The following is an 11,362-nucleotide window of genomic DNA, read 5'->3' on the forward strand; positions in this document are numbered from 1 at the left end:
GTGTCCTCGGGAGCGCTTTTCTCATTATAAGAATTTGTCCAGGCTTGTCCTTTGCTACAAAAAGGATTGGGCCACCTTGCTGCACTTTATTTACTTTCATTTCTTGTTACCCGTTACAAATTATCTTATCACAAAACTATCTGTTACCTACAATTTCAGTGCTTGCAGAGAATACCTTACTGAAAACCGCTTGTCATTTCCTTCTGCTCCTCGTTGCGTTCGACACTCTTACTTATCCAAAGGACTATGATAGATCCCCTATACTTGTTGGTCATCAAGACTCTTTTCTGGCGCCATTGCCGGGGAGTGAAGCGCCTTTGGTGAGTGGAACTTGGTAAGGAAACATTTATATAGTGTGCTGAAATTTTCTGTCACTTGTTACTATGGAAACTAATCCTTTGAGGGGCTTGTTCGGGGCATCTTCGCCCCGACCAGTAGAGAAAAGAGTTGCCCGTCAACCTACTGAACCTACTGAAAATGTTTACTTTGAAATTCCTTCGGGTATGATAGAGAAACTGCTAGCTAATCCCTTTGCAGGAGATGGAACATTGCTTCCCGATTTACACCTTATTTTTGTGGATGAAGTTTGTGGATTATTTAAGCTTGCAGGTATTCCCGATGATGTTGTTAATAGTAAGGTCTTCCCTTTATTGTTGAAGCGAGATGCATTGACATGGTATAGGCTATGTGATGATACGGGATCTTGGAATTATAAACGATTGAAGTTGGAATTTCACCAGAAGTTCTATCCTATGCATCTTGTTCATCGTGATCGTAATTACATATATAATTTCTGGCCTCGCGAAGGAGAAAGCATCTCTCAAGCTTGGGGAAGGCTTAAATGAATGTTATATTCATGCCCCAATCATGAGCTCTCAAGAGATATGATTATTCAAAAAATTTATGCTCGGCTTTCTCACAATGATCGCACCATGCATGATACTTCCTGTGCTGGTTCTTATATGCTGAAGACTACTGAATTCAAGTGGGATTTATTGGAAAGAATTAAACGCAACTTTGAAGATTGGGGTTCCGACGATGGTAAGGAGTCAGGTATGACACCTAAGTTTGATTGTGTTAAATATTTTATGGATACGGATGCTTTTCGTGGATTTAGCGCTAAATATGGACTTGACTCTGAGATAGTAGCTTCTTTTTGTGTATCTTTTGCTGCTCACGTTGATCTCCCTAAGGAGAAGTGGTTTAAATATAATCTTCCCATTGAAGTAAAAGTGGTTTAAATATAATCCTCCCATTAAATATAATCCTCTCCGTATGAGTAATACTAGAACGTATACACCTCCTGAGCAAATTAAAGTTGAACCTAGTATTGCTATGGTTAAAGATCTCTTGGATGATAATATAGATGGGCATGTTATTTACTACTGTGGTAAAGCTGCTAATATTGCTGAACCCGATGCTAAGATGCATAGACCTATTGTAGGCTTGCCTGTAATTTCTGTTAAAATAGGAGATCATTGTTATCATGGCTTATGTGATATGGGTGCTAGTGCTAGTGCAATACCTCATTCCTTATATGAAGAAATTATGCATGATATCGCACCTGCTGAAATAGAAGGTATTGATGTTACAATTAAGCTTGCTAATAGAGATACTATTTCACCAGTTGGGATTGTTAGAGATGTTGAAGTCTTGTGTGGGAAAGTTAAATATCCTGCTGATTTTCTTGTTCTTGGCTCCCCAAAAGATGTCTTTCCCCATTATATTTGGTAGACCCTTCTTGAATACTGTCAATGCTAGGATTGATTGTGAAAAGGATATTGTTACAATTGGCTTGGGGGATATGAAACATGAGTATAATTTTGCTAAATTTCATAGACAACCCCATGATAAAGCATTGCCTAGTAAGGATGAAATAATTGGTCTTGCTTCTATTGTCGTACCTCCTACTGATCCGTTAGAACACTATTTGCTAGACCATGAAAATGATATGTTTATGAATGAAAGAAGGGAAATAGATGAAGTATTCCTTCAACAGGGTCCTATTCTGAAACACAACTTGCCTGTTGAAATCCTAGGGGACCCTCCTCCACCCAAGGGTGATCCCGTGTTTGAGCTTAAACCTTTACCTGATAATCTTAAATATGCTTATCTTGATGAAAAGAAGATATATCATGTTATTATTAGTGCTAACCTTTCAGAGAAAGAAGAGGAAAGATTATTGAAAACTCTGAAGAAGCATCGTGCTGCTATTGGATATCTCTGGATGATCTTAAGGGCATTAGTCCCACTCTATGCCAACACAAAATAAAATTGGAGAAAGATGCCAGACCAGTTAGAGATCCTCAACGATGGTTAAATCCTAAGGTGAAAGAAGTGGTAAGAAAGGAGATACTAAAGCTCCTCGAGGCAGGTATAATTTATCCTGTTGCTGATAGTGAATGGGTAAGTCCCGTCCATTGCGTTCCTAAAAAGGGAGGTATTACTGTTGTTCTAAATGATAAAGATGAATTGATTCCGCAAAGGATTATTACAGGTTATAGGATGGTAATTGATTTCCGTAAACTAAATAAAGCTACTAAGAAAGATCATTACCCTTTACCTTTTATTGATCAAATGCTAGAAACACTATCCAAAGATACACATTTCTGCTTTCTAGATGGTTATTCTGGTTTCTCTCAAATACCTGTGTCAGCAGAAGATCAATCAAAAACTACTTTTACTTGCCCTTTCGGTACCTTTTCTTATAGACGTATGCCTTTTGCTTTATGTAGTGCACCTACTACTTTTCAAAGATGCATGATGGCTATATTCTCTGACTTTTATCAAAAGATTTGTGAGGTATTCATGGATGACTTCTCCCTTTATGGATCCTGTTTTGATGATTGCTTGAGCAACCTTGATCGAGTTTTGCAGAGATGTGAAGACACTAGTCTCGTCTTGAATTGGGAAAAGTGCAACTTTATGGTTAATGAAGGCATTGTCCTGGGGCATAAAATTTCTCAAAGAGGTATTGAAGTTGATAAAGCTAAAGTTGATGCTATTGAAAAGATGCCATGTCGCAAGGACATTAAAGGTATAAGAAGTTTCCTTGGTCATGCCAGTTTTTATAGGAGGTTCATTAAGGACTTTTCTAAAATCTCTAGGCCTCTGACTAATTTATTGCAAAAAGATATTCCTTTTGTCTTTGATGATGATTGTGTAGAAGCTTTTGAAATACTTAAGAAAGCTTTGATCACTGCATATGTTGTTCAGCCACCTGATTGGAATTTACCCTTTGAAATTATGTGTGATGCTAGTGATTATGTTGTAGGTGTTGTTCTAGGGCAAAGAGTTGATAAGAAATTAAATGTTATCTAGTATGCTAGTAAAACTCTTGATACAGCCCAGAGAAATTATGCTACTACTGAAAAAGGATTCTTAGCAGTTGTATTTGCTTGTGATAAGTTCAGACCTTATATTGTTGATTCTAAAGTTACTATTCACACTGATCATGCTGCTATTAAATATCTTATGGAAAAGAAAGATGCTAAACCTAGACTTATTAGATGGGTTCTCTTGCTTCAAGAATTTGATTTGCATATTATTTATAGAAAGGGGGCTGAGAACCCCGTTGCAGACAACTTGTCTAGGCTAGAGAATGTTCTTGATGACCCACTACCTATTGATGATAGCTTTCCTGATGAACAATTAAGGGTCATTAATGCTTCTCGTACTGCTCCATGGTATTCTGATTATGCTAATTACATTGTTGCTAAATTTATACCACCTAGTTTCACATACCAGCAAAAGAAAAAGTTCTTTTGTGATTTAAGACATTACTTCTGGGATGACCCACACCTTTATAAAGAAGGAGTAGATGCTGTTATTAGACCTTGTGTACCTAAGCATGAACAGGAACAGATCCTACGCAAATGTCACTCCGAACCATATGGAGGACACCACGCTGGAGACAAAACTGCACATAAGGTATTGCAATCCGGTTTTTATTGGCCTACTCTCTTCAAAGATGCCCGTAAGTTTGTCTTGTCTTGTGATGAATGTCAAAGAATTGGTAATATTAGTAGACGTCAAGAAATGCCTATGAATTATTCTCTTGTTATTGAACCATTTGATGTTTGGGATTTGATTATGTGGGACCTTTTCCTGCCTCTAATGGATGTACACATATTTTAGTTGTTGTTGACTACGTTACTAAGTGGGTAGAAGCTATTCCAACTAGTAGTGTTGATCATAACACCTCTATTAAGATGCTTAAAGAAGTTATTTTTTCGAGGTTTGGAGTCCGTAGATATCTCATGACTGATGGTGGTTCACATTTTATTCAAGGTGCTTTTCGTAAAATGCTTGCTAAGTATGATGTTAATCATAGAATTGCATCTCCTTATCACCAGCAGTCTAGTGGTCAAGTACAATTGAGTAATAGAGAGCTCAAATTAGTTTTGCAAAAGATTGTCAATAGATCTAGAAAGAATTGGTCCAAGAAACTTGATGATGCAATATGGGCCTATAGAACTGCATATAAAAATCCTATGGGTATGTCTCCGTATAAAATGGTTTATGGGAAAGCTTGTCACTTACCTCTTCAACTTGAAAATAAGGCATATTGGGCTATTAAAGAGCTCAACTATGATTTCAAACTTGTTGGTGAGAAGAGGTTATTTGACATTATCTCACTTGATGAATGGAGAACCCAAGCCTATGAGAATGCCAAGCTGTTCAAAGAAAAAGTTAAAAGATGACATGATAAAAGAATACAAAAGCGTGAGTTTAAAATAGGTGATTATGTGTTGCTATTCAACTCTCGTTTAAGATTTTTTGCAGGAAAACTTCTCTCCAAATGGGAAGGTCCTTACGTTATTGAGGAGGTCTATCGTTCTAGTGCCATAAAAATCAACAACTTCAAAGGCACAAATCCGAAGGTGGTGAACGGTCAAAGAATCAAACATTATATCTCAGGTAATCCTATAAATGTTGAAACTAATATTATTGAAACTGTAACCCCGGAGGAATACATAAGGGACACTTTCCAGAATGTTTCAGACTCCGAAAAGGAATAGGTATGTGGTATGGTAAGTAAACCGACTCCAAAACCGTTCTAATGGCATTTTTCTCTATTTTAAAATATTTAAGAATTTTGGAAAGCAAGAAGTAATCCGGGAAGGACACGAGGCCTCCACGAGGGTGGAGGGCGCGCCCACCCTTACTGGGCGCGCCCCCTGTCTTGTGGACACCTCGTGTGCCTTTCGGACTTCGTTTTCTTGCACGTTACTTGTTTTGGTCGGTAAATTTTTTTTATATAATCTCCTAAAGGTTTTGACCACCGTATCACGCAAAAATCTTCTGTTTTCGTTTTGAGCTGTTTTTCTGACAGATCTAGAGCACCATGACGTCTCCAAGCGCTCCCAAGGACAAGTTATTCGAGAGGGTTATCAACCCCTATCTCACGGAGGTGCTGCAACACCCTCAAACCATTGATATGCGTGAGGGGGTGCTGCACATCCGCGATGTGGAGGGACCAAGTGTTGGGGAACGTAGTAGAAATTCAAATTTTCCTACGAGTCACCAAGATCTATCTATGGAGAGACTAGCAACGAGGGGAAGGAGAGTGCGTCTACATACCCTTGTAGATCGCTAAGCGGAAGCATTCAAGAGAACGGGGTTGAAGGAGTCGTACTCATCGTGATCCAAATCACCGGAGATCCTAGTGCTGAACGGACGGCACCTCCGCGTTCAACACACGTACAGCCCAGTGACGTCTCCCATGCCTTGATCCAGCAAGGAGAGAGGGAGAGGTTGAGGAAGACTCCATCCAGTAGTAGCACAACGGCGTAGTGGTGATGGAGGAGCGTGGTAATCCAGCAGGGCTTCACCAAGCACCGCGAGAGACGAGGAGAAAAAGAGGTAGGGCTGCGCCAGGGAGAGGTGGAAACTCTTGTGTATGGCAGCCCCAGAACCTCAAGTATATATAGGGGAGAGGGAGGGGGTGCGCCCCCTCTAGGGTTCCCACCCCAAGGGGTGTGGCAGCCCCAAACCCATCTAGGGTGGCGACCAAGGGGGGGGGAGGGGGAAACTTGCCCCCCAAGCAAGGTGGAGGAGCCCCCTCCCCAAACCCTAGGCGCCTTGGGCCCTTGTGGGGGGCGCACCAGCCCACCTGGGGCTGGTCCCCTCCCACACTGGCCCATACAGGCCTCTGGGGCCGGTGGCCCCACTTGTTGGACCACCGGGACCCTCTCGGTGGTCCCGGTACATTACCGATAACACCCGAAACTTTTCTGGTGACCAAAACAGGACTTCCCATATATAAATCTTTACCTCCGGACCATTCCGGAACTCCTCGTGATGTCCAGGATCTCATCCGGGACTCCAAACAACATTCAGTAACCACGTATATCTATTCTCTATAACCCTAGCGTCGTCGAACCTTAAGTGTGTAGACCCTACGGGTTCGGGAACCATGCAGACATGACCGAGACGTTCTCCGGTCAATAACCAATAGCGGGATCTGGATACCCATGTTGGCTCCCACATGTTCCACGATGATCTCATCGGATGAACCTCGATGTCAAGGACTCAATCAATCACGTATACAATTCCCTTTGTCTAGCGGTATTGTACTTGCCCGAGATTCGATTATCGGTATCCCGATACCTTGTTCAATCTCGTTACCGGCAAGTCTCTTTACTCGTTCCGTAACACATCATCCCGTGATCAACCCCTTAGTCACATTGTGCACATTATGATGATGTCCTATCGAGTGGGCCCAGAGATACCTCTCCGTCAACCGGAGTGACAAATCCTAGTATCGATTCGTGCCAACCCAACAGACACTTTCGGAGATACCCGTAGTGCACCTTTATAGCCACCCAGTTACGTTGTGACGTTTGGTACACCCAAAGCATTCCTACGGCATCCGGGAGTTGCACAATCTCATGGTCTAAGGAAATGATACTTGACAATATAAAAGCTTTAGCATACGAACTACACGATCTTTGTGCTAGGCTTAGGATTGGGTCTTGTCCATCACATCATTCTCCTAATGATGTGATCCCGTTATCAACAACATCCGATGTCCATGGTCAGGAAACCGTAACCATCTATTGATCAACGAGCTAGTCAATTAGAGGCTTACTAGGGACATGGTGTTGTCTATGTACCCACACATGTATCTGAGTTTCCTATCAATACAATAATAGCATGGATAATAAACGATTATCATGAACAAGGAAATATAATAATAATAATAACTAATTTATTATTGCCTCTGGGGCATATTTCCAACAGTCCCCACTTGCACTAGAGTCAATAATCTAGTTCACATCGCCATGTGATTAACACTGATAGGTCACATCGCCATGTGACCAACATCCAAAGAGTTTACTAGTTTCACTAAACTAGTTCACATCACCATGTGATTAAGACTCAGTGAGTTCTGGGGTTTGATCATGTTTTGCTTGTGAGAGAGGTTTTAGTCAACGGGTCTGCAACATTCAGATCCGTGTGTACTTGGCAAATCTCTAGGTCATATTGTAAATGCTACTTCCACACTCCACTTGAAGCTATTCCAAATGGTTGCTCCACTATACGTATCCGTTTTGCTACTCAGAGTCACTCGGATAGGTGTTAAAGCTTGCATCAACGTAACCCTTTACGCCGAACTCTTTATCACCTCCATAATCAACAAACATGTCCTTATTTACTCCAAGGACAATTTTGACCGATGTCCAATGATCCCCATTCCTGGATCATTCTTGTACCCCTTGGCTGACTCATGGCAAGGCACACTTCCGGTGCGGTACACAACATAGCATACTATAGAGCCTACGTCTGAAGCATAGGGGACGGCCTTCGTCCTTTGTCTCTCTTCTGCCGTGGTCGAGCTTTAACTCTTAACCTCATACCTTACAACTCAGGCAAGAACTCCTTCTTGACTGATCCATCTTGAACACCTTCAAGATCATGTCAAGGTATGTGCTCATTTGAAAGTACCATTTAGCAGCTTTTGATCTATCCTCATAGATCTTGATGCTCAATGTTCAAGCAGCTTAATCCAGGTTTTCTATTGAAAACACCTTTCAAATAACCCTATATGCTTTCCAGAAATTCTACATCATTTATGAACAACATATACTCATCAGAAATTCTATAGTGCTCCCACTCACTTCTTTGGAAATACAAGTTTCTCATAAACTTTGTACAAACCCAAAATCTTTGATCATCTCATCAAAGCGTACATTCTAACTCCGAGATGCTTACCCCAGTCCTTAGAAGGATTGCCGGAGCTTTGCATACTTGTTAGCGTCTTTCAGGATTTGTCAAAACCTTCTGGTTGTATCACATACAACCTTTCCTTACGAAAACTGGTAAGGAAACTCGTTTTGACATCCATCTGCCAGATTTCATAAATGAAGCTAATGCTAACATGATTCCGATGGACTCAAGCATCTCTACGGATGAGAAAATCTCATCGTAGTCAACTTCCTTGAACTTGTGAAAAACTCTTCGCCACAAGTCGAGCTTCATAGACGGTGACATTACCGTCCACGTCCGTCTTCTTCTTAAAGATCCATTTATCTCAATGGCTTGCCGATCATCGGGCAAGTCCACCAAGGTCCATGCTTTGTTTTGATACATGGATCCTATCTCGGATTTCATGGCTTCTAACCATTTGTCGGAATATGGGCCCACCATCACTTCTCCATAGCTCGTAGGTTCATTGTTGTCTAGCAACATGACCTCCAAGACAGGATTACGTACCACTCTGAAGCAGTACGCATCCTTGTCGACCTACGAGGTTTGGTAGTGACTTGATCCAAAGTTTCATGATCACTATCATAAGCTTCTACTTCAATCCGTGTAGGTGCTACAGGAACAACTTCCTGTGCCCTGCTACACACTAGTTGAAGTGATGGTTCAACAACCTCATCAAGTCTCCACCATCCTCCCACTCAATTCTTTCGAGAGAAACTTTTCCTCGAGAAAGGACCCATTTCCAGAAACAATCTTTTGCTTCCGGGTCTGAATTAGGAGGTATACCCAACTGTTTTTGGGTGTCCTATGAAGATGTATTTTATCCGCTTTGGGTTCGAGCTTATCAACCTGAAACTTTTTCACATAAGCGTCGCAGCCCCAAACTTTTAAGAAACGACAACTTAGGTTTCTCCAAACCATAGTTCAAATGGTGTCGCTTCAATGGAATTACGTGGTGCCCTATTAAAGTGAGTGTGGTTGTCTCTAATGCCTAACCCATGAACGATAGTGGTAATTCGATGAGAGACATCATGGTACGCACCATATATATCCAATAGGGTGCAACTATGATGTTCGGACACACCATCACACTATGGTGTTCCAGGCGGTATTAATTGTGAAACAATTTCCACAATGTCTTAATTGCGTGCCAAAGCTCGTAACTCGGATACTCATCTCCATGATCACATCATAGATATTTTATCCTCTTGTTACGATGATCTTCAACTTCACTCTGAAATTACTTGAACCATTCAATAATTCAGATTTGTGTTTCATCAAGTAAATATTCTCAGTGTCTACTCAAACCGTCCGTGAAGTAAGAACATAACGATATCCACTGCGTGCCTCAGCACTTATTGGACTGCACACATCAAAATGTATTACTTCCAACAAGTTGCTTTCTTGTTCCATTTTACTGAAAACGTGGCTTTCAGTCATCTTGCCCATGTGGTATGATTTGCATGTCTCAAGTGATTCAAAATCAAGTGAGTCCAAACGATCCATCTGCATGGAGTTTCTTCATGCGTACATACCAATAGACATGGTTCGCATGTCTCAAACTTTTCAAAAACGAGTGAGTCCAAAGATCCATCAACATTGAGCTTCTTCATGCGTTTTATACCAATATGAATTACATGGCAGTGCCACAAGTAGGTGGTACTATCATTACTATCTTATATCTTTTGGCATAAACATGTGTATCACTACGATGGAGATTCAATAAACCATTCATTTTAGGTGCAAGACCATTGAAGGTATTATTCAAATAAATAGAGTAACCATTATTCTCCTTAAATGAGTAACCGTATTGCGATAGAAATAATAAAATCATGTCTATGCTCAACGCAAACACAAAATAACAATTATTTAGGTTTAACACCAATCTTTATGGTAGAGGGAGCGTGCGATGCTTGATCACATCAACCTTGGAAACACTTCCAACACATATCATCAGCTCACCTTCATCTAGTCTCCGTTTATTCCGTAGCTTTTATTTCGAGTTACTAACACTTAGCAACCAAACTGGTATCTAATACCCTGGTGCTACTAGGAGTACTAGTAAAGTACACATTAACATAATATATATCTAATATACTTTTATTGACCTTGCCAGCCTTCTCATCTACCAAGTATCTAGGGTAATTCTGCTCCAGTGGCTGTTCCCCTTATCACAAAAGCACTTAGTCTCGGGTTTGGGTTCAACCTTGGGTTTCTTCACTAGAGCAGCAGCTGATTTGCCGTTTCATGAAGTGTCCCTTCTTGCCCTTGCCCTTCTTGAAACTAGTGGTTTCACCAACCATCAACAATTGATGCTCCTTCTTGATTTCTACTTTCGCGGTGTCAAACATCACGAATATCTCAAGGATCATTATTGCTATCCCTGATATGTTATAGTTCATCACGAAGCTCTAGCAGCTTGGTGGCAATGACTTTGGAGAAACATCACTATCTCATCTGGAAGATCAACTCCCACTCGATTCAAGTGATTGTTGTACTCAGACAATCTGAGCACAAGCTCAACGATTGAGCTTTTCTCCCTTAGTTTGCAGGCTAAGAAAATCGTCGGAGGTCTTATACCTCTTGACGTGGGCACGAGCCTGAAATCCCAATTTCAGCTCTCGAAACATCTCATATGTTCCGCGACGTTTCGAAAACGTCTTTGGTGCCTCAAATCTAAACCATTTAACTGAACTATCATGTAGTTATCAAAACGTGTATGTCAAATGTTCGCAACATCTAGAGACGATGTTCGAGGTCCAGCACACCGAGCGGTGCATTAAGGACATAAGCCTTCTATTGTCCGCATAATTGCTACTGTCAACTTTCAACTAAATTTTCTCTAGGAACATGTCTAAAAACAGTAGAACTAAAGCGTGAGCTATGACATAATTTGCAAAAATCTTTTGACTATGTTCAGGATAATTGAGTTCATCTTATGAACTCCCACTCAGATAGACATCCCTCTAGTCATCTAAGTGATTACATGATCCGAGTCAACTATGCCGTGTCCGATCATCACGTGAGACGGACTAGTCATCATCGATGAACATCTTCATGTTGATCGTATCTACTATATGACTCATGCTCGACCTTTCGGTCTCTTGTGTTCTGAGGCCATGTCTGTACATGCTAGGCTCGTCAAGTCAAC

Source organism: Triticum aestivum, chromosome 2B (assembly GCF_018294505.1).
Source record: "Triticum aestivum cultivar Chinese Spring chromosome 2B, IWGSC CS RefSeq v2.1, whole genome shotgun sequence".
Taxonomy (NCBI): domain Eukaryota; kingdom Viridiplantae; phylum Streptophyta; class Magnoliopsida; order Poales; family Poaceae; genus Triticum; species Triticum aestivum.